At 41.8% G+C, this 24,098-nt stretch overlaps 1 protein-coding gene across 1 annotated transcript in view; it reads right to left on the reverse strand.

The window, feature by feature from the left end:
* The window catches only part of kl (klotho), an 89,222-nt gene that overhangs the window by 9,428 nt on the left and 55,696 nt on the right, over nucleotides 1-24,098 (reverse strand). The window lies entirely within an intron of this gene.

A 24,098-nucleotide genomic window follows, 5' to 3' on the forward strand; every position in this document is an offset into this window, starting at 1 on the left:
GGTGGGAGATGGACTTTCCTCAACCTTTGCAGAAAGTAGAGATGCTACTGGGCTTTCTTTGCTATGGAGCTGGTGTTGAGGGACTAGGTGAGATTCTCCGCTAGGTGAACACCAAGAAAATTGGTGCTCTAAACAATCTCTACCGAGGAGCCATTGACGTTCAGTGGGGTGTGGTCACTCCATGCCCTCCTGAAGTCAACAACTATCTCTTTTGTTTCGTTCACATTCAGAGACAGGTTGTTGGCTCTGCACCAGTCTGTTAGCTGCTGCACCTCCTCTCTGTAAGCTGACTTGTCGTTCTTGCTGATGAGACCCACCACAGTCATGTCATTGGCAAACTTGATGATGTGGTTCGAGCTGTGTGTTGCAGCACAGTCATCTGTTGAGCGGTTGGGACAGTACGCAAACTGCAGGGGGTCCAGTGAGGGGGGCAGCAGGGTCTTGATGTGCCTCATGACGAGCCTCTCGAAACACTTCATGATGATGGATGTGAGTGCAATGGGACAGTAGTCATTTAGGCAGGACACTGAAGACTTCTTCGGCACGGGGACGATGGTGGCGGACTTGAAGCACGTTGGAATGGTGGCGCTGCTCAGGGAGATGTTGAAGATGTCAGTGAGAACATCTGCTAGCTGGTCTGCACATCCTCTGAGCACTCTACCAGGGATGTTGTCTGGTCCAGCAGCCTTCCGTGGGTTGACCCTGCACAGGGTTCTTCTCACATCGGCCATGGTGAGACACAGTACCTGGTCATTTGTAAGGGGGTTGGTTTCTTGGTTGAAATGTGAACTAAATTCAAAATGAATTTTTTTTCAGCAAAGTGCAAGACGGACACCCAGTCACAGCATTTACTTCAGAATCACTTGAATGTAAGTTCATTCTAGAGTTCTGACTTGAGCAAAGATTCTGGGCAGACAGTGCAGCAATGGAGATGCTTTACATTGTCAAACGTGTTGAACTAAGGGCCATGCAGCCCTCAGTGACCCTCCAATGCTGAATGGTGATTCTTGAGTATGGGATGGAACAATGAACACAATAACAGAGGAATGCAAATGATCCCATGATAACAATCAAAGGTGGGGGATTTCTGCTGATGCAATGGATAATGTTAGATGCTCAGTCAGCAACACCAAATCAGATCAATCATTTATTTAGCCTATTTATTCTACCTTGTTGAAAACTAGCTAGCTACAATAGTTATCTACAAAGAACTTTGAAGGTTCATGGATGTCCTGAAGTTCTCAAAAGTGCTATGTAAACACAACTATTTTATGAAACCTGCCCTAGATATTTGTTACCAGTAAATGATTAAAATTTTTGAATATTTCCCCAATGGATAAAACTCAACAGAAGTAGCTATATCCACAGCTTTCTCCCACAGTTAACATGTGCAAGCGAAGTGTGAGGACACTTCTCACAAGTTTCTACCATAAAAATGAATGATCAGAAAATCATGTGTATCTGAGCAACATGCAATACCGTTCCAGTGTATTGCATGTTGCTTAGATACACAATCGCCTTTCCGAGTGACTGTTCTCAAAAGAACACAAGTTACCCTAAACTATAAAGAAGTGTTCGTCATGTGGATGTTGCCTATATGGAATTTAGCAAAGCCTTTAACAAGGTCCCAAATGGACAGGCTAATCTGGAAGGTTAGATTGCATTTGATCCATAGAGAGATCACAAATTGGATTCATAATTGACATGATAGCAGAAAGCACAGAGGTCAAAGATTGTTTCTACGAGTGGAGGCTGGTGTCTAGTGGTATGCCAAGGGGTTTGGTGCTGGGACATTTTTTGTTCATTATTTATATAAATGATTTGGATATGAATATACAAGGTGTGGTTAGTAAATCTGCAGATGATACTAAGATAGGTGGCATCATTGACAGCGAAAAAGTTATTAAAAATAACAGAAGGATCTTGACCCAATAGGTAAGTGGGCCAAGGACTGGCAAATGGTTTCCAATTTGGATAAGTGAAAAACCTTGCAATTTGGGAAATCAAACCAAGGTAGACCATAAGACATAGGAGCAGAATTAGGCCACTTGGCCCATCGAGTCTGCTCTGGCATTTCATTATGGCTGATTTATTACCCCCTCAACTCTCTTCTCCTGTCTTCTCCTTGTAACTTTGACACACTGAGTAATCGGGTCCAAGTCACATATCTACTGTATCTTCAGACCTTTCAGTTTCCCAAGCATCACTTCTTGTAAAAGCATCTACACTTCTGCTCCCTGACACTCTCAAATTTCTAGCATACTGCTGGTGTCTTCCTCAGTGAAGATTGACATAAAATATTTACTAAGTTCATCTGCCATTTCTTTGTCCCCCATTACCACCTCTCTTTTGTCATTTTCAAGAAGTCTAATATCCACTCTCACCTCTCCTTCGCTCTTTATATATCTGAAAAAGGTTTTGGCATCCCCTCTTATATTATCGGATAGCTTACCTTTATATTTTGTCTTTTCTCTCCTTATTGCTTTTTTAGTTACCTTCTGTTTTAAAAACTTCCCAATCCTTTAACTTCTCACTAACATTTGCTATATTACATGCCCTCACTGTTGCTTTTACAGCTATCTTCGACTTCCCTTGTCAGCTAAGGTTCCTCATCCTTGCCTTAGAATACACCTTCATCTTTGGGATGTGTTTATTCTGAACCTTCTGAATTGCCATCAGAAACTCCAGCCATTGCTGTTCTGCCGTCACCCTTGATCGTGTCCCCTTCCAATCAACTTTGGCCAGCTCCTCTCTCATGTCTCTGTAATTCCTTTCACTCTACTGTAATAATGATACAACTGACTCCATCTCACACTGCAGAGTGAATTCTATCATACTATGATCACTGCTTCCTTTACCTTAAGCTCCCTAATCAAATGCAGTTCATTGCGGAACACCCAGTCCATAACTGCCTTTCCACTAGTGGGTTCAACCACAAGCTGTTCTAAAAATAAATATCTCATAGGTATTCTACAAATTCCCTCTCTTAGGATCCAGAACCAACATGATTTTCTCAGTCTATCTGCATATTGAAATCCTCCATGACTATCATAATGTTGCCCTTATTATATGCCTTTTCTATGTCCCATTGTAATTATATCCTACATAGTGGCTACTGTTTATTCTGTGAACCGTGGGGAGTGTTGTGGAACAGAATGACCTGAGCACAAAGTACACGGTTCACTAACTGGGGTGGCACAAGTAGACAAGGTGACAAAGAAAGCATTTGGCACATTGGTTTTCATCAGTCAGGGGACTGAGTATAGGAGCTGATATTTTGTGTTACAGTTGGAGTACAGAGTACAGTTTTATTTGAGTATAGTTATAGGAAAGATCATTAATTTGGAAAGAGAACAGAGAGGTTTTCTAAGGATGCTGCCAGGACTCAAGAGCCTGAGTTATACAGAGATGTTGGGCTAGCCAAGACTTCAGACAAATGAAGGGTGTCAGCTAAAAGAAAGCCAACTGATTATTCCCTTCTATAGGTGCTGGCTGACTGCTGAGTTCCTCCAGCATTTAGTGGATGTGGCTGGAAACATCCTTTCAATATTAGCTAGGTTTCAATAAGTTCCTTCCTTATCCTTCTCAAATCCTGTGAACGAAGGCTCAGAACCATCAAACACTCCTCATACATTGATCCTTTCATCCTGGAGACCATTATCATGAACCTTCTTTGGACCGTCTTCAGTGCCAGCATATCCTTTCTTAGATAAGGGGCTCAAACTAGACAGGTATATGGAGGAATTTAAGGTGGGGGGTTATATGGGAGGCAGGGTTTGAGGGTCGGCACAACATTGTGGGCCGAAGGGCCTGTAATTTGCTGTACTATTCTATGTTCTATATTCTAAAATTGCTCACTGTATTCCAAGTATAGGCTAAAGCCTCAGCATTACATCCTTGCTTTTATATTCTAGTCCTCTCGAAATGAACATTAACATTGCATTTACCTTCCTTACTGCTGACTCAACCAACAAGTCTTTCTGCAGACTCCCTGTTTCTTCAACACTACCTGCCCCTCCACCTATCTTTGTATTATTCGCAAACTTGGCCACAAAGCCATCAATTCAAATAGTAAAAGCAATTACAGAGACATGAGAGTAGATCTGGCCAAAGTTGATTGGAAGGGGACACTAGCAGAGATGATGGCAGAGCAGCATTGGCTGGAGTTTCTGTGAACAATTTGGAAGGCGCAGGATAGATTCATCCCAAAGAATGTTTTCTAAAGGAAGGGTGAGGCAACCATGATCGACAAGGGAAATCAAAGACAGCATAAAAGCAAAAGAAAGGGTATATAATACAACAGAAAATAGTGGAAAACTCAAGGATTACAGTTGGCGTCAGAGTAGCTTGGATGAGAACCTTGCAGGTGATACATGGTGACTGCCACATATGTCAGGGGTCAGCTGGAGTTGTAAGCCAGAGTAGCTGCTTAATCGGATTCTTTCGATCTCCAGCCCTGGGAAACAAGTCGTTGATAACCTGCTTCACTCATATGTGGGCTCATGGCCAAGGGATGCTGCAATTGTCTCTGTTGAGCCATGGAAGATGCCAAGGGAAATAATATGAGAGCAGTTGGCATCCATCAAGAAACTGAATATGATAAGGACTTCACGGCAAACATTATACAAGAAGATGAATCTATCAGCCTTCTGAGGCTCTGATACTTAATTGCGACATGGAAGCTTATCCTCTGTGGTACTACTTGGTCTGGCTGATATGTCTGTCTGCCAGCTATATATTTCTGATGGCTCACCCCAGCTCCCAGGGTAGCTGCAGGTATGTAATGAGCCTCCTTCTGCCTTTGGTGCTCCTGCAATCGCTCATTGCGATCTTCTTTTCCACTTTGGGCAGCCCTCATACTAAGTGTGATCGTTGGGAAGCAGGGAGTGCAGTTCATGGACCATTATCACCAAAGTTTGGATCTCAGCTGAAAAGTTATCACTTTTGCGTCTCAGCTTTTTAAGGTTAGCTGTGTACTTCACAACATCACTCAGGAGGCCTAAACCTTGGCATTGTGACCCAGCCATGTTTTACTGGAATGTTACCAAAAGCTTTATGACCCCAGTTAACTTTTCAAAGTCCCCGTATTATCCCTCTAATTGAGGGAATAACATAGTTCAAGTGGCAATTTGCTTCTCCCATACGGCTTGGCTTGCACACTTTCCTATGTGTATGGTTAAATGCTTAACTCATTGAATTGAAGGTGACTTTCAAATACTCTGTCAGTTCAGTGAATTAAAACACCCAGCCTGTCAGCTCCTACAACAATGCATTCACAAATTAATATTAAGCCCAAATTATGGTAAATACTGGAGTAGATGCTTGTGCAAGAAGTCTTAAATAGACAGATGACAAAGAGTAAAAAGCTATGAAATAGTTTCCCAGGAGCTGCAATAAACAAGGTAGTTTCAACCCTGTCATTTTCAATTCTTCACAAGGGAATGTTAAAAATAGCTTTACATGAACGATTAGTTATTTTGGACATAATTGTTATTATATGAAAGGAGAAAGAAATATTTCCCATATCACCTGACGCAGGCACTCAGAACAGTGGTCTAACAGTTAGCACAAAGTGTAGCACCAGAAACATTGCAACATTCGCTCAACACCAGACAGCATTACAAGCCAATTCAAACCAGATTGCAGGTATCTTTTTGCAAATTGTAGGTATTAACTCTACTTCTCTGATAGTAGGGCTTTTGATCTTAAGGCATGGTAAGGAAAGATCTTTTGATCTTTCAACAAAACTGTGTCAGACTGACACAACTGTTATTCAAGATCAATTCAAATAACAAATATGAACATGGCATATTAAAAATTAAAATTTGGACTAAAGTGAAAAGCATGTGGTGGAAATCTGAAATGAAGTGCAGGGGTCACTGGAAATGGTCGAAACATCGGGCAGTACCAGTGGGCAGAAGAAGAGGTGATACTTGTAATCAAGGATCCCTCATCAGAACTGAAAAAATGACGCTGCAAAGAGGCAGAGAGTGCAGAGAACGGAGGGAAGAAGGTGCAGACAGAAGTTGCCAAGGTAACAATTATTTTTTTTAAAAGGCAACGGTTTCTCCTGTCAGTGACGCTGATGAACTTTCTCGACAATTCCAGTACTCCGTTTTGTTTCACTCTGCTACAAGTTTTAAATCAATGGCTTTATATAGTGGATCTTTCATGGAAATAAACAATCAATGAGTGCCAATAAAATAAACATCTCCAACAGTCATTGAACATGGCCTCTTTATAATATGTGTAATTCAGGCTTGAGGGGTTTTCACTACTTTAATTCTCATTTATTAAATATGCTTTATGTCCACAGTATAGAACATTATGAAAAGAATAGGTGATTCTGTCACTCCAGCCTATTTTGCCACTTCAGTGGATTGGGACTGACCTTCTCTTTCACTCCATTAATCTTCCACATGTCACTATTATCCTGTTTTATAGAAATGTCTCTTTTCCAATTGCGAAGATTCTGTGTTGCAACAGTGATCACCTTTTAAAGGAAGGAAGTGCTAGGTTTCTTCTGTATTAGAATAAGTTAACTCTTGAACATTGTAAGTTAATTTTAAGCTGATGGCTCTTTATTTCTTGATTTCCCCCATGAAAAGAATATTCAATTATTCAATTAAATCATTTCAATGGCTTGATCAGATTCCTCTTTAAACTTCTATAATCAAGAGAAAAAAGTAAATTTGCATTGTTTGTCATCATAATTAAACTTTCTGGGAATTATAAAAAAAAAGTAGAATTTCCTATTACTTGCCTATTGGTAATGGGAGCAGATGGTTTCTGGAAATCTGTACAGACCCAGGAGAGGCAAAGAGTGCATGAAGCAAAAACACTTCTATAATCATCACAAGGAATGCAATTAAGTCTTTGACATATGAGTGTAGTGGTGAGGTTACTAGTCCTGAGACTGTGGAATCAAAACTCACAAAAGTGCTTTGAAAATTTGAATGGTCCAACAAACCTGAAGTTAGAAAAACAAAAGTAAAAATTGCAAGTTCTGGTACAAAAAATAATATCAAAAAGTGCTGGAGATACTTGGCAGGTTGGGCAACATTTGTGGAGAAAGAAACATGGTTAATGTTTTAAGCTTTAACTCCATAACTACTGAGTATTTCCAGCAATTTTTGATTTTATTTCTGAAATTTAAAAAAAATCTGACATTAGTAAATGTGACAATAAACCCACTCAGCCTTCTAATGTAATTGAGGGAAGAAACCTTCCATCCTTACCTGGTCTGAACTATTTGTGACTCCAATCCCACACCAAAATGGTTGACTTATTTCTTCTCTGACGTGGCCTATCAAACACCCAGCTGTATCAAACCGCTGCAAAGAATACCACATAGACTGCACCACTACAAGGCTGCCTCCACTGTCCATATTCTCAGGGCACTTAGGAAAGGCATTAAACATCAACCTTTCCAGCAAGGCCCTCATCCCATTAATGAATTTAATGAAAGAGAAAGTAATGTTTTGGACTGAATGAAATAAATGAATTATAAGTTTAACAATTACTGGAAGGAAAATTAAAGCCAAAGTGTTTGAAGAAAGCATTCAGCAATGGGAATCTAGTAGGCCAAGAGGAGTTCCTTCATTAATAAATGGTGGCAGATCTACCTGATATATTCTTTACAAAGAAGTGGTTTTCGGGTTGACTGGACTTCCTTCCTGGTAGGAGACATAAAATAGAAGACGAAGTCAGTAAAGGAAAAGGACCAGCCAAACAAAATGGGGCTTCCACTGCTTCTTGTCAGGCATCATGAAATGACAAGTGAATGGTAATTGGCCATTTTATTTGAAAAATAAAGAAAAAGTTACAATTAAGTGATCTATTGTAAAACTTGATTTCCCTTATATTGCAATGAAAGTGTTAATTCTTTGGTGTTCTATTTATCTAACCATCATTTTGGTTTAAAACTATTCTCTGTGCCACTACAGTTTCAACAAAATTGGTGAAAGTTGACCGACTAGGAACACTCATGTTGGTGAATGCAGTATGTTACAGGCTGACAAGTTTGTGATTGAAGCATTTACACATACTGTGAATCAAACTGAGAAATAATTAGGTTTGGTGCAGAACCTAATTGTCAGAAAATATTGTGTTGACGCAAGTATTGAAACCAAGAACTACATCTTGGTCTTTGTTAAAAAGAGGAAGCTATCAAATGTTTCCTTCAGCAAGAGATATTGAAGATTCAAGTTGTGAAGAATATCAAATGAGCCAATCAAAGTCTTCAGACAGTCTGAACATATTTTGTACAGCACCAGAATAAAAGTACAGATAAGCTGAGATTGACGGCCTATCGGCCTTGAAAGGCACTTCCTTTGTACAAGGTAGAGATACAAGAAAATCAAGACTTTGCTCGCTGATGTTGGCTCATTTTCTGCAGGAGTCGTCCACATGAGGATAAAAAATAATTATACTGTTTCACACAAGTCCTGTACAAGTTCAGTGTTGAACTTCTCTTGTCTGGAAATAGATCTGCTTCATTTATTAAACCAATAACATCTAAATGAGAAAACTTGAAACCAGCTGGCACATGGTAGAATGAAGTTCCTCTGTGGAAGTCCAAGACCTTAATGCCCTCAAGCTAGCCAATGCAACTTTCTTTAATTTCTGCAATCTGTTGGCTTTGAAATTTGGCCTTTTTGTTACTGATACACTTTTCAGGATCCCTGCCAGTCTTTCTTATATACACCAGAACTTGCAGTATTCCTTTGTAACTTTTTTTACACTTTGGGAGCTGAAAGACAAGATAAACTTCTGGAGAACTCATCAATACCTGTCTATAAGTGAGGCAGCTGGCACAGATCCATCACTGCTGTGTTCCCACCAGATCTTCTTGTTCATATCTCAGCAAGGAGCCTCCTGAATTTATTTTTGTTAAACTCTTGGGTGACATCTGTATGCAGATAAACCCACTGAAAGACATATACACAGAATGTAGTCTAGCTGGGTCCCAGTAAATGATCCTTACAGGTACGTTGTTTTTAAGAAGCAAGGTGAAAGAGCCTTGAACAACTCTGCAATATCTTAAAGGTGCATCATACTGAACGAGGTTGTACATGCCATGTAGAACTGTTGCCTCGCAGTGCCAGAGACTCAGTTTCAACCCTGACCTTGGGTGCTCTCAGTGTGGAGTTTGCATGCTCTCCCTGTGACTGCATAGATTTTTCCCAGGTGCTCCAGTTTCCTCTAACATCACAAAGATGTGTAGGTCAGTTGTTTTGTTGGTCCATTTAAAACGCCCCTAGTGTGTAGGTGAGTGACGTGGTTGGGCAGAAATGACCAGAATGAGGAAAGATCATTTTAAAATTTAATCAATATGGTTTTAGTGTAAAATCATGATGGCTGTCATGATCTCAACGTGCCAATGGGCCTGTTTCTGTGCTTGATTCAGTTCCTGTTATGTTGAGGCACTTCAGGTGCTCATGATTCGCCATGCTATGATTTCATGACATGTATTATTAATCCAGTGTGATAACTCTCATATGGCCGAAGGAGTTTGAACAGCCACTAGCAGAGCAGTATTGACACCAGCACAGCACAGGACACGGCAGGATAGCACAGGACACGGCAGGATAGCTTCCTTTGAAAGGCAAGATCACAGCTCCTCAGTTAGATATGGATTTGAGGAGTCCTGCCTATGAGGGCGAGGGTGAGTGAATGCCTTACATCTGAAGTGAGGCCTCGACAACCCACATCTTCCTTACTACATCTTCTACTTCTTCCATGAAGATAAGAGTAATTCCTCAATAAAAACACTGTGACAAAAAAGTGACAGAAGATTACAGCTAATCAGCAAATATCTTGACGAAAGGTGGAACATTCAAACACTGAAGTAAAATGCAATACCAATAGGATTTCAACGGTATATGTTAAAGTGTTGGCTTATCCCTTTAAATCCACATTCGCTTTTAAGGCGGTGTCTAGGAGGAGGTTTAGAAAATACGGTATACTGTTCCTCTTTTACAAGCATCACTCAGAGGTAAGGGAGCCCCCTCCTTCAGCTATGACTAATAATGGTGGGATTTAAGTGGGCAGAGATCTAATACCCCTTGCCTCATTTCCCACCATCATGAAAACCAATAACGTCTCCATACCAGGCAGACTGTAATGGGATCTTCAGGTTTGGAGTATGTCCTTACCGTCTGCTCTGTGATGCCTGACTTCAAAATGTTAGGACCAGGAGTCTATTTAGTGATAGTCCCATAATTATTAAATAACTTCTCTTTAGTACCCTGGAAGTTTCATGCCAAATCACATTGGAAAAATATCCTTCTCTCTCAAGCTGATGGAAGAAGTTAAGCAAAGCAAGATACTAGGTGAAAGTACAAGATGAATAGAAATTTTTTTAACTACTTTTAGACTGAAGATTTTTTTTTAATTGTCAACATTTAAGTATTATTAAGCATTGACAATTATTTTATGAATGTTGCTTTACAAAACACTGCAGGGAATATCATTTTAACCTTTCAGTGCAACCTAGATTTTAAAAAGTTACATATGATACTTAGCCCCTTGCTTCTGTAGTCAGAGATTCCCAACTGCTTCAAAAAGTGCTCACGAAGAGCCTGCTGACCAGTCTCAATATCTACTGTCTGGTAGCACTTAAAGCACTGAAGTAGGGCTTCAAAAGGTTGGTTACGGTGCAAATCACCTCCTGCCTCAGTGATAGAGAGCCAAATTGGGATGAGGTGGCACCACAGCACCATGGTTTGCATGAACTCCATGACAAAGAGCATGTATCCATGATGCTTTGCTCTACAACTCTTGGTAACAACATCTTCTTCTCACTGACCATCAACACAGAACACCTCAAAGCTGCATGCTGAGAGCCCTGTGCTACTCACTAGGCACATATCTGTGTGGCTAAGTACAGCTTCAAAGACATATATAATTTCACCAGAGTCAGTATTGTTGCTTAATGAATTACTGGGGGTCATGAGCCAGCTTACCCGAGAGAGATAGGACACCTGGTTGCATGGAACTGCAACAACAAACTCTCGCTCAACATTAGTAAAGCTAAAGAGCTGATTGTTGACTTCAGGAAAGGGGAAGGAAGGCAAATATGCAATAATCTACAATAGGGGAACTGGTGGTGGAGAATGCCAGTAGCTTAAGTTCTAAGTGTTAACATATCTGCTGGCCTGTCCTCAGCCCAGTATTGAGATACAGTCACAGGGAAGCATCCCCTTATCTTTTTCAGAGGCTAAGTTGACTTGGCTTGTCACTGAACTCTCAAACAAATTTCAATGGATGTCTTGTTGAAATCATCACGGTCTGGTACAGCAATTCAAATATGCAGAAATGCAAGAAGTTGTGGAGAATAGTTGACTCAGCCCAATCCATCACGGTCCATCCGTTCCCGCCACTGGTAGTATTCACATGAAGTGCTGTATCAGGAAGGCAATGTCCATCATCAAAGACCCTCACCACCAGATCTGCACCATCCTCCTGCAGACCCCATCAGGCAAGAGGTACAGTGGCCGTAAATCCCACATTACCAATTTCAAGAGCAGCTCATTTCCTTCAACCATTTCATTCTTCAACCAACTGGCAGAACCCTAATCACAACACTTCAGCAACACTGCTATTTTTATCACTTTGTACTAAAGTATTCCTTTTCGTTTCCTAATTGTATACTTTCTTGTAAAAGTTTAGCATAATTGATATTTTAATTGTGAATGCTGCTTAACCGATGCTATGTGCCTGTGATAGTGCTGTATGTAATTTTTTCACTTTTCCTGTGCATACATGTATTGGTGCATATCACAACTAACTCGACTTTGACTTGGATCACTAACCAAGAATATCTTCTCTTCATAAAAAGCACTTAAGTTATGGTGAATTGCTGGCATGTTAATGAATATGGCCACTAGAGGGAGCTGAACAGCAGGGCAGGGTGCTCTTCACATGGGTGGATTGAGGTCTTCAGTACATCTGCAATGTATTTTTGAAACATCAGTCATTTACCTCCGCAGATGCTGCTTGGCACGCTGAGTTCCTTCAGCAGTTTAATTTTTTGTATCCAAAAATGGAGCTAATTCAAGAGATAATCTGCTAATCAACTAAGCTCAAATGTGCTGTTAGGTAAAGAGAATTACAATGTTCAGTATGTACAAGGTTTTTTTTTCCCCAAGTTTACCTGAGTCTGCCATTTGTTATCTTGGGAATCTTCTGCATTTCCACAATTGCTTTTGGTATGTGTTATAACTTGGTTGTTATGGCTACAGGCTTGACTATGTGATATTCTGCCCTCATGACAGTTGATCCACAAATACTGTTGGACTGTCAAAAAAAATCAAAATCCTTGTGCTTCCACACATATTTTTGTGGGTTCAGCCAATAGCTTTTAATTGACATTCCAGGAACTAATGTCCACAAGAGGAGGTAGAAGTGTTGAACCCAGAGACAGATGAAGTGGTGGGGGGGGGGGGGAAGAAAGAGCGGGAATGTAAGGGAGGAGAAAGAAGGGGAGCCCGAGGGAGGGAGAACACAAGGATGAATAAAAAAGAAACCCAAAGGAAACAGGGTAGATGAAAAGGGGGAATCTATGAGATGGAAGAATCAAAGATCCTCAGAAGGGAGTAGAAAGGGAGTGGAAATCTAAACTTCAATTCCACCAGTAATGCCAACTTATTGAAACTGTGGGATAATTAATTGTAATAATGACAGCTCTCATCAGTAACAGTAACATAAAATTCAAGGCCCTAAATGCCACGTGATAGATATCAGAAATAAAATGGAAAGTACAGGAGATATTCTGCAGGTCATGTAGCATCTATGCAGAAATAAACAGAACTAATGTTGTAAAAGGCAGCATTGAAGGTGTTTAAGACCATAAGATATAGGAGCAAAATTAGGCCATTTGGCCCATTGAGTCTGCGCCGCCATTTTATCATGGCTAATCCGTGACCCTCTCAGATCCAGTCTCCTTCCTTCTCCACATAACCCCTCTTTCCCTGACTAATAAAGAATCTATCAATCTCTGCTTTAAATATACCCAATGATTTGTCTTCTACAGCTGCCTGCGGCAACAAATTCTACAGATTCACCACTCTCTGGCTAAAGAAATACCTCCTCATCTCCAGATGGACTTCCCTCTATTCTGAGGGTATGTCCTCTGGTCTTAGACTCCCCACCATAGGAAACATCCTCTCTACATCCATTCTATCAAGGCCTTAAAAGATTTGATATGTTTCAAAGAGATGTCCCCTTCATTCTTCAGAATACCAGTGAGTACAGGCCCAGAACCATCAAATACTCCTCATATGATAAGCCTTTCAAGCCCGAAATCATTTTCATGAACTTTCTTTGAACCTTCTTCAATGTCAGAACGTCCTTTCTTAGATAAGGGGCTTAAACTTGCTCACAATCAAATGAGGCCTCGCCAGTGCCTTATAAAGCTTTAACATTACATCCTTGTTTTTACATATTAGTCCTCTAAAAATGAATGCTAAGATTGCATTTGCCTTCCTCATCACTGACTCAACCTGCAAATTAACCTTTAGGGAAACCTGCAAGAGGACTCCCAAATCCCTTTGCACCTCGGATTTTTGAGCTTTCTCTCCATTTAGAAAATAGTCTCTATGCTTTTATTTCTTCTACCAAAGTATATGACCACACACTTCCTGACACTGTATTCCATCTGCCACTTCCTTGCCCATCCTCTTTATCTGTCTAAGTCATTTTGCAGCCTCTTCGCTTCCTTAAACTACCTGTCACTTCACCTATCTTCATATCATCCACAAACTTGACCACAAAGCCATCAACTCCATCATCCAAATCATTGACATGTAGTGTAAAAAGAAGCGGTCCCAACACAGAAACCTATGGAACACTATTAGTCACCAGCAGCCAACCAGAAAAGGCTCCCTTTATTCCCATGCTTTGCCTCCTGCAGATCAGCCAATGCTCTATCCATGCTAGTATCTTTCCTGTAAAACCATGGCCTCTTAACTTGATAAAGCAGTCTCATGTGTGGCACTTTGTCAAAGGCATTCTGAAAACCCAAGTACACAGCATCCACTGATTCTCCTTTGTCTATCCTGCTTGTTATTTCTTCAAAGATTTCCAACAGATCTATCAGGCAAGATTTTCTCTTAAGGAAATCATGATGAGTTCAGCCTATTTTATCACGTGTTTCCAAGGACCCTGAAACCACATCCTTAACAATCAGCTCCAACACCTTCTCAGCTACTGAGGTCAGACTAACTTGGCCTATAATTTCCTTTCTTCTGCCTCTCTCCCATCTTCAAGAGTGGAGTGGCATTTGCAATTTTCCAGCCCTCCGGAACCACGCCAGAATCTAGTGATTCTTGAAAGATCATTACTAATGCCTCCACAATCTCTTCAGACATCATTTTCAGAACGCTTGGATGTAGACAATCTGTTCCAGAGATTTATCTACCTTTAGATCTTTCAGCTTCCCAAGCACCTTCTTCCTAGTAATGTCAACTTCGCTCATTTCTGCACCCTGATAGTCTTGAACTTCCAGCACACTGTTATTGTCTTCCATAGTGAATACGGATACAACATACTTATTCAGATTATTAGCCATTTCCTTGTTCCCCATTACTACCTCTCCAGCATCATTTTCCAGCAGTCCAATATCTACTCTCACCTTTCATTTAGTCTTTATTTATCTGAAGAAACTTTTGGTATCTTCTTTAATATTACCAGCTAGCTTAACTTTGTATTCCATCCTTTTCCTCCTTATGACTTCCTTAGTTACCTTCTGTTGTTTTTTAAAAGCTTCCTAATCCTTCTAACTTCCCATTATTATTTGCTCTATTATATGCCCTCATTTTGGCTTTTGTGTTGGCTTTAACTTCCCTTGTCAGCCACAGTTGTGTCATTCTGCCTTTAGAATACTGTACTTCTTCTTTGGTTTATATCTCAAACTTCAGGGTGAATTTGATCATATTATGATCACTGGCCCCTAAAGGTTCCTTTACCTTAAGCTCTCTAATCAATCCCATTTCATTGCACAACACCAAATCCAGAATAGCTGATCCCCTAATGTTCTAAAAGGCCACCTTGTAGACATTCTACAAAATCCCCCTCTTGGAATCCAGCACCAACCAAATTTTCCTAATCTACCACCATATTGAAATCACCCATGATGGTTGTAACACTGTCCTTTTGATATGCATTTTCTATATCCCATTGTAACGTGTAGTTCATATCTTTGCTACCATTCAGAGGTCTGTGTATGACTCCCATCAGGGTCTTTTTATCCTTGCAGTTTCTTAGCTCTACCCGCAAGGATTCTACAGCATCTGAACTTATGTAACCTCAGTTTACTAAGTTTTGATTTCACTTTTTACCAATAGAGCCACCCCAACCCCTCTGCCTACCAGCCTGACCTTTTGATACAGTGTGAACCTTTCGAGGCTAAGCTCCCAGATTAATCTTCTTTCAGCCATGGTTCAATGATGTCCACAACAGCATACATGCCAATCTGCAACTGTGCTATAAGTTCACCTACATTATTCTGTCATACTGCGTGCATTCAAATATAACATATTCAGTCCTGTATTGATCACCCTTTTTGAATTTGACCTCTTTTACATTGCAAATTATCCTATTGACTGCAATTTTGCCCTATCATCAGCCTGTCAGCCTAACAGTCTCACTACACATTGTCTCCATTTGTAAACCAACTACCCCATCCTCAGCCCTATCACTCCAACTCCCATACCCCTGCCAATTAGTTTAAACCCTCTTGAACAGCTCTAGCAAACCCACCTGCAATAATATTGGTCCCCCTCGGGTTTAGGTGTAACCTACTCCTTTTGTACAGGTTGTACCTTTCCCAGGAGAGATTTCAATGATCCAGAAATATGAACCCCTGCTCCCTACACCAGTTTCTTAGCCACACATTTATCTGCAAAATGCTCGTAATCTTACCCTCACTGGTGCGTGGCACAGGCAGCAATTCAGAGATTATTTCCCTAGAGGATCTGCTTTTCAGCTTTCTTTAGCTCCTTAAAAATCCCTCTTCAGGACCTCCTCACCTTTCCTATCTATGTCATCAGTGTCAATATGTACCAAGACTCTTGTTTGATCACCCTCCCCCTTTACTATGCTGTGGACCCCATCCAAGACATCTCTGATCCTGGCAACATACGTATGTTGTCTCTATCACATCCACAGAATCTCATCTCTATTCCTCTGACTATGGAATCTCCTATTACTACCGCAGTCCTCTTCACCCCTCTTCTCTTCTGTGCCAATAGAGCCAGACTCAGTGCCAGAGACCCAGTTTCCACAGCTCCTCCCCCCAGTAGGTTGTCCCCCTCAACCGTATCCAAAATTGTCTACTTATTTTTGAGGGGAATGGCCACAGGGGTACTATGACATACTGGCTTCCCATTTTCATTTCTTCTCCTGACAGTCATCCATTCACCTGCCAACTGCAACCTAGGGGTGACCACCTCCCTGTAGCTCCTACCTATCATTTCCTCAGTCTCCCACATGAGTCGAAGGTCATCAAGCTTCAGCTCCACTTACTTAACATGTTCTCTGAGGAGATGCAGCTCGGTGCACTTGGCGCAGATGTGGTTACTGGGGAGGTTGGAGGTCTCCCAGTATTCTATTATCTCACACAAAGAACACAACACAGCCCTGGAGCCATTTTCACTGGATTAATTGTGCCCTAGTGGATGAGGGATGAAGAACAAAGAAAAAGGAGGAGAAACTTACCAGATACTTACCTTGCCCAAGGCTGAACTCGCCAAAGACTCCCCACTCTGAAACTGGCACACTCTCACAATGGCCGCTCCACTTGCCCCTGCCTTATTTTTATTTGCTTTTGCTGATGAATCCCATTGACCGCTTGGGCACAGTTCAAACTCTGAAAACTGCCATGAAGGGCTGCTTTTTTAATATTCCATCTCGGACCTGTGTGAAGTCGCCTCTTCTTCTCACACTCCTGTTCACTGAGTGGGTGCAATTCAAACTCCAAATACTAAGATGTCAAGAAAGAGGTAATGAACAGAATTGAAGAAACAAGAGACTGCAGTTGTTAGAATCTGAAGGAACAAATGGTCAGAGATAGATGGGGGAGGATGGGAGAGAGGTCAGGGTGGATTTGAGAGACAGACAGCTGGCTCATCGGTAAAAATAGACAAGGATAAAAAGAGGGAAAGAGAACAGATGGAGCAAAGTAGTGGGAGGGGAGGGTGAGGAGGAGTTAGTTGTGGAGATTATTATGTGGGCCATAAATGCAGCCAGTGCTGAAATCTGATGAGTAAAGAAGAAGATAATAGGACATTCAGGAAAAGATGACAGGCAGACAAAACCAGATAGAGGAGAGGAACCTTTGGGAGGGTTGTAGATAGATGGAACCTGTGAGAGACAAAAGTAGGAAGTGAGAGGCTGCAGTATGATCACGTTGAAGACTGTCGAGAAGAGGCTGTGGATGGACAGGAGATCCGCTGAAGTAATGAGAACTGGGACAGCGTGAGAGATGGTGGCCTGATGTTTGTTAATGTGGTCATGATCCAGAGGTACATATAAAGTGGTGTCCGAGAGCTACCGTCTCCGAGTACAATGGCAAAGATTTATGAGTGGAGAGATTAAACTACAAAAGAAGTGATGGGGCAAAAAAAAAGAAAGGAAGGGCCTCTGGATTTTGCCACTGGTAATCATACCTCCTCTGAACCCACACTTTGCTGCTTTGTCTTATTTCCATGTTGTCACAGAATCATGATCAGAAATTATTGAAACCTGTCCTAAAGCTGTAAAGTAGATGCTCACTCAGGTCAGAAGAGAGAAACAGAGTTAACGTCACCAGGCAATGACCTCTTATCAGGAAATGATAAAGATCAACAGTCCAGATAACGACTCTGCCACTCTCATCCACAATTTATTTTGACTATTTTTTGGTTTCTTGGCTCAATGAAAGGAGGCTGTAATGTCTCCTAAGACGGATATTAGAATCGACTGGAATTCTGGTAAGTCTCAACTTCTATAACAGTGGAAAGAACACTGGAGATTTGATGAAGGGTGTTAAACAGCAAGGAGCTCCCTAGACGTGATGTTTATTCCGCCCTCGCTCAATAGTTTTCCCCGTTTCTCAAGCTAGACAGGTAGATAACTCCAGCCCCAGTGTAGCTGTAGTTCATTTCATAGCTTGTCACACCAGACAGTCAGCCACTCTTGGCTAGTGCATGGTGTCAGGATTGGTCTCCTTTCGGATTAACTGGGTCACGGTATGAACGTTCCTGACTCCACCCTCGGTTTTTTTTACAAGGCCAAGTGGAGGTGGAGCTGACAGGGTTCCAACTTGGGAGCCTTCGCTTCCGAAGTCTGGCGCTGATGCCACCAGCTGGCGTAGCTGCAGTTGAAGGTGGTTTTATAATTCACCAATGCATTACAATATGCTGGTGTAAAAAGACAGTAATTCTCAGCTTTCTAAAGATAGGAATTTCAATCTATATTTAAATCTGCATTCAATTTCTATCAAGTGCTTCTAACTACTAAATGAAGCATACAAACATTATATAATGACCACACTAATGTCAAAGGCCAATTGTTTAACAACGCGATAATGAGTAATCAACAATAGCTGTGAACTTACACGAAGTGAGATCTAGTAGAGATAAATAAACCACATCAGGAAAACATAACACTGTCCACCTGGTATCTGTAAAAGATACCACAAACAGAACCCAGGCTTTCACAAAACAAACATTAACCATATTAGAGTCAATGCTCCTGAACAATTGAATAGCACAGTCAGATACTAAAGAATAATAAGACCATCAACTGGATTTGAAATACAGGAGTAATATTTTGTCCTACAAGAGGGATCACGACCCAAACTTCAAAATAAGCCAATTAGATAGAATCAAATATACAGAGAATCCAAAACAAATCTAGAATTTGTACAAACTCAAAATATGTTTACAGATTGGTAACCAGAATTCACATTTCACTCATTTTCAACAGCCCATTTTTCCATTTATACTGTTTCTTTTCTTCAATAGACAATAGGTGCAGGAGTAGGCCATTCAGCCCTTCGAGCCAGCACCGCCATTCACTGTGAACATGGCTGATCATCCACAATCAGTACCCTGTTCATGCCTTCTCCCCGTATCCCTTTACTCCGCTAGCTTTAAGAGCTCCATCTAACTCTTTCTTGAAAGCATCTAAAGAATTGGGCTCCACTGCCTTCTGAGGCAGAGCATTCCACAGATCCACTACTCTCTGGGTGAAAAAGTTTTTCCTTAAATGGCTCTTCTAAATGGCGTACCCCTTATTCTTAAACTGTGGCCTCTGGTTCTGGACTCCCCCAACATCGGGAACGTGCTTCCTGCCTCTAGCGTGTCCAATCCCTTAAGTGTCCAATCTTCCTAAGTAATCTCGGGAGATTTCTTGAGCATGTGTGTAAGTGAAAGGAAGTGGATCTTATTTGCTGAAGCATTGTCGGGGGCTATGTAAGGGTAGCAGTACCACCCAGTTGTTTGAGCTCTCTTGATGGAACCTGTTATCCATCACCCTCAGGAAAGTAGGGTCAACCATTGAAGGAGCTGGTTAGTAGTCATCCTTTGTTTGGCCAAAGACAGATTCACTCATGTTTACTGTCAAACTTCTTTGTTGCAAGATCAAGGTGGGAGAGATGGGAGACTGGCAGAACTGGCTGAAGCTCTCCTTGATATAGATGCTGCTATGGCAGGAGGTCACGAGACTGGAGGCCCGGTTTCCTAGAATGCTATTTCTGAAGATGTTCACAGGTGAGAGTTTATGGGCACTCCCAAGGCAGACATCTCTGACTATGACCCACCCACATGGCAACCTCTGCACAGAGGAAGTATTTGGAGCAACACACACAAAATGCTGGAGGAACTCAGCATTTGGAGGACCATTACATTGCTTGAGTACCATATAACAATGACAGCACAGAAACAGGCCATCTCGGCCCTTCTAGTCCATGCTGAACACTTACTCTCACCTAGTCCCACCTACCTGCACTCAGCCCATAACCCTCCATTCCTTTCCTGTCCATATACCTATCCAATTTTTTTTTTTAATGACAATATCGAGCCAGCCTCTACCACTTCTACTGGTAGCTCATACCACATAGCTACTACTCTCTGGATAAAGAAGTTCCCCCTCATGTTATCCCTAAACTTTTGCCCTTAACTCTCAACTCGTGTCCTCTTGTTTGAATCTCCCCTCCTCTCAATGGAAAAAGCCTATCCACGTCAACTCTATCTATCCCCCTCATAATTTTAAGTACCTTTATCAAGTCCCCCCTCAAGCTTCTACGCTCCAAAGAATAAAGACCTAACTTGTTCAACCTTTCTCTATAACTTAGGTGCTGAAACCCAGGTAACATTCCAGCAAATCTCCTCTGTACTCTCTCTATGTTGTTGACATCTTTCCTATAATTCGGTGACCAGAACTGTACACAATACTCCAAATTTGGCCTCACCAATGCCTTGTACAATTTTAACATTACATCCCAACTCCTATACTCAATGCTCTGATTTATGAAGACCAGCATACCAAAAGCTTTCTTCACCACCCTATCCACATGTACCTTGTATGATGTCTCTTCATAGCAGGATCTCTGTCTTTGAGTCAAGTGATGGTGTCCTGCTGGATAGGGACTTGAGGTGAGTGCGTTGGGTCACTACTTCTGGAGTGGGGATTTCCTTCCTGTTGCCCGGAAGCTCATTGCACTCAATGAGCGCGGGAAGAGCTAAACGAGTCTTTCCATCAACAGATTCGACAACAAAGCCTCCTGCTGTTTGCCCAACCATCTGTGACATACCTGCACATGTCTTAAGTGTATAAGGTGAGAAGCCATGGGTTATGTTGAAGACATTAAAAAAAGATGATTTAGCTAGAGACTTATTGCTCTGCTCATCCAAGACAACATACGTCCTCATCCTCTTCTCACGGTGGCCTTGGAGTAAACATTGACAAGGCAGACCTTTGAACATAGTGGAGTTTTCCCCACAGACCTCAGTACAGGAAGAGGTGGCGATCCGAGAGGAAGGGGATTCATCTCCCTCCCTGCCATGCTGTACAGAGATAGTTGTGTGGTTCTTCGCAGACCAGGGAGGTGGGCCAACATGACGGCTCCAATGCGTTTACCGCTGTCGCATTCCAAGCGCTGGGTGACTGCATTACAGTCCCTCACCCGGTGTCTGGTTGAAGAACAGCAGCAGAAGCATATGGAGTACTCTTTAAGGAAGCCCCTTCACTCCTGTAGAGGTTTCTCTCTGAAGCCTCTACCCTTCTGGAATGGGTGCAGTTTCCAATGTAGAAGGCACAGTTTGTCAGAATCTTCAGGAATTCTAGAATTCTCCTTTTGGACAGCATTGTCCACCTCACTTTTATGCACCATGACAGGTTCTCCAACAGGTTTCTCTGATTCAAGTGGTTCCGAGCTAGAGGGGCTCATAATGAAGCTAGGGCTGTTCCTCATTTTTGTTTCAGTCCGAATGAAACTAGAAAAGGAGGAGGGTGGGAAGCTGACTCCTTTTCCAGTTGTGTCTTGTCCCCTCTAACATCCATTTCTCCTGCAGACTAAAGGGGAGTTTCTCCAAGATCGGATGGATTCCTCATACAGAGTCAAGATAAAACAAACCACATAAGTAGCTTTCAGTTTTGGCTGCCTCCAACTCCAGTAGTAGGTCTCCTAGCTCTCGCAGATATTGGGGCTCCCTGCTAGCCTCCATTGCCTCTGTGGGTCCACAGCATTCTTCCAGTCTTTGCCAGACTGAAGTGAGAGCAGCACTGGGGTGTTTGATGTGAACTGACCTTAATCTGCTTGCATGTTCAGCAGACCTGGGTCCAAAGCACTTCACCAGCAGGTCGAGCTCTTTACTAGGCTTGTGCTTGAGGTCTTCAGTGGCACTGGACAATGTGGACTTCCAAGCCCTGGCTTATCATTGAATTTGGTGAGTCTGGCCATTAGCAGGTCACGGCGGGCTAGGAAGCTCGCAAGATCTGACACATCATGATTGGGCTGGGGCTCATTGGGGTGTGGTGCATTTTACCAGGTGGCTGAGCAGTGTTATGCCATGGGACGTCGGAGTTGTGAGCACGTGATGGAGACAGTCTCTGTTCTGTCCCATTTGGGTGAAAGGTATCGAGTTGACCTGTGGAAGAGGAGACCCCCATTTCAGTCTTGATCGGCTGGCCTCAGTCTTCAGTGCCTGCTTGTGGGTGGACATAAGCAGAAGACTGGTCTCTAACATGCCCTGTAGTCCTCTCAGTTGAATGATGTGGTGAGTTTGATCTAACATCATCATTGTCAGCTACCTCCTCCATGTCCGCTTCAAAGACCTTGGCCTCGGCTAAAGCCTTTTTATGCTTCAGTGCCTATAATGTGGCTTCCAGGTGGGTTTTACCCACGTTTAATTCAGCCTGTCTCACTTTAACAGCAATTTCTTTTTCTGCAAATGATGCCCTGGCTAGAACTGCTTTGGTCCTGGCAGGGGTTTCCAGTGCCGCCGTGCTTGCTGCTGATCCATTAGAATGTCTTGATAATCTAGATGAACTTATCAAACAGACTGACCTGGTTTCAAGGTTTCTCTTCTCCGTTGCCAACATCGACCTGGTTTCAAGCCTTCTTTTCTCCGTTTGCAACATTTTAACTTTCTGCTGTGCGAGAGCTTGCAGAATCATCATCAATCCATCGCAGATGGAATCACCATTGAGAATGTCATTTTACTTTTCTGCCCTCACTCAATAGTCTTCCTGTTTCTCAAGCTAGACAGATAGATAACTCGTGTCCCAGCCTAGCTGTAGCTGAAGGTGGCTTTAATATTCATCATGTGTTACAACATGCTGGTGTAAAAAGACAGTAATTCTCGGTATTCTGATGAAAGGCAGATGAAATACTGATTGCAATTCCTTCAACTTCGAGCAAGTACTTCTAACTACTAAATGAAATGCAGAAACAACTATATAATGGCAACACTTCTGTTGAAGGCCAATTGCTTAACAGTGCGATAATAAAGTAATCAATAACAGCTGTGAACTTACATGTAGTGAGATCTAGGAAAGACATAACAATATAATTTGTAAAAAAAAACAGTAGACTGACACCTTAACAGCAGCTGTTAACCTCCCCTTTCGCAGTGAAATGGGTGAAAGAGAGAGCCTGTAGCTGTCAAACTGTTGAGTAAACAATAGTTTTTGTTGACAGCAGGTCATGGTCTCTCTTTGGGTGCTTTGCTATTGCTTAGTGGATGGTGGGCACTGATGCTTTTTTGCTGAATGGCTGGTGTGGGAAAGGGGAGGTTGACATGTTGATGCTTACTGTTGCTTGCTCAGGGGTGCAGGAGAGGGGGCTTTGGGGTTCTAATGTTTTTCTGTCGTTCATTCTTTTGGGGCTCTGTTTTCGTGGACGTCTGTGAAGATGAAGCAATTCAGGTTGTATACTCCATACATTCTCAGATAATAAACTGAACTATTTAAATATCATCAAGCCACATAATCTATTAAGTATGTACAATATTTACAGTATGTGCACTATTTACAAAGTTGGAAAGAAACACTTTTTGAGCTTCAATAGAACTTCTCAGTTCATTCAGCAAGCTTAATCTTGAACTTTTATTTACCTTCATTCTCCGTATCAATCCCACTCTGTTCCTAGCCTTCTATATCATTCCAATGTTTCTATCTTACAAAGAAGGTCTGACTTTTTGAACATTACTAGTACTTAGTATAACACAGTAACTCACTAGGAGTCAATAGGTATGATGCTTCACGATCTTACCTGCAACTAACAGAAATTATCAAAAATATAGCAAATATGTGTTGCAAAGAAATGTGCATTGCATACAGTAACAATCAGGTCCCCCCATGACACCAGTTTTTTTATGACACACTGTCTTTTCTCTAGTACCTTGCCTTTCAGATCTCTGTGAAGATGACAGCTCACAGCTGAGACTGTTGATCTTAGCTTGACCTGACATCTCCAAGATCCCTATTTAAGACTGACCTGAGCCAAATAAAGCACAGTAGGCTCAATGCTTGGAAACTTGTCATTGCAGATGTCACCATAAACTCAGTTTGACTCCAACACCGCCAATCATTCACTGAGGGAAATTCAAAGA

The sequence above is a fragment of the Hypanus sabinus genome, chromosome 3, assembly GCF_030144855.1.
Source record: "Hypanus sabinus isolate sHypSab1 chromosome 3, sHypSab1.hap1, whole genome shotgun sequence".
NCBI lineage: Eukaryota > Metazoa > Chordata > Chondrichthyes > Myliobatiformes > Dasyatidae > Hypanus > Hypanus sabinus.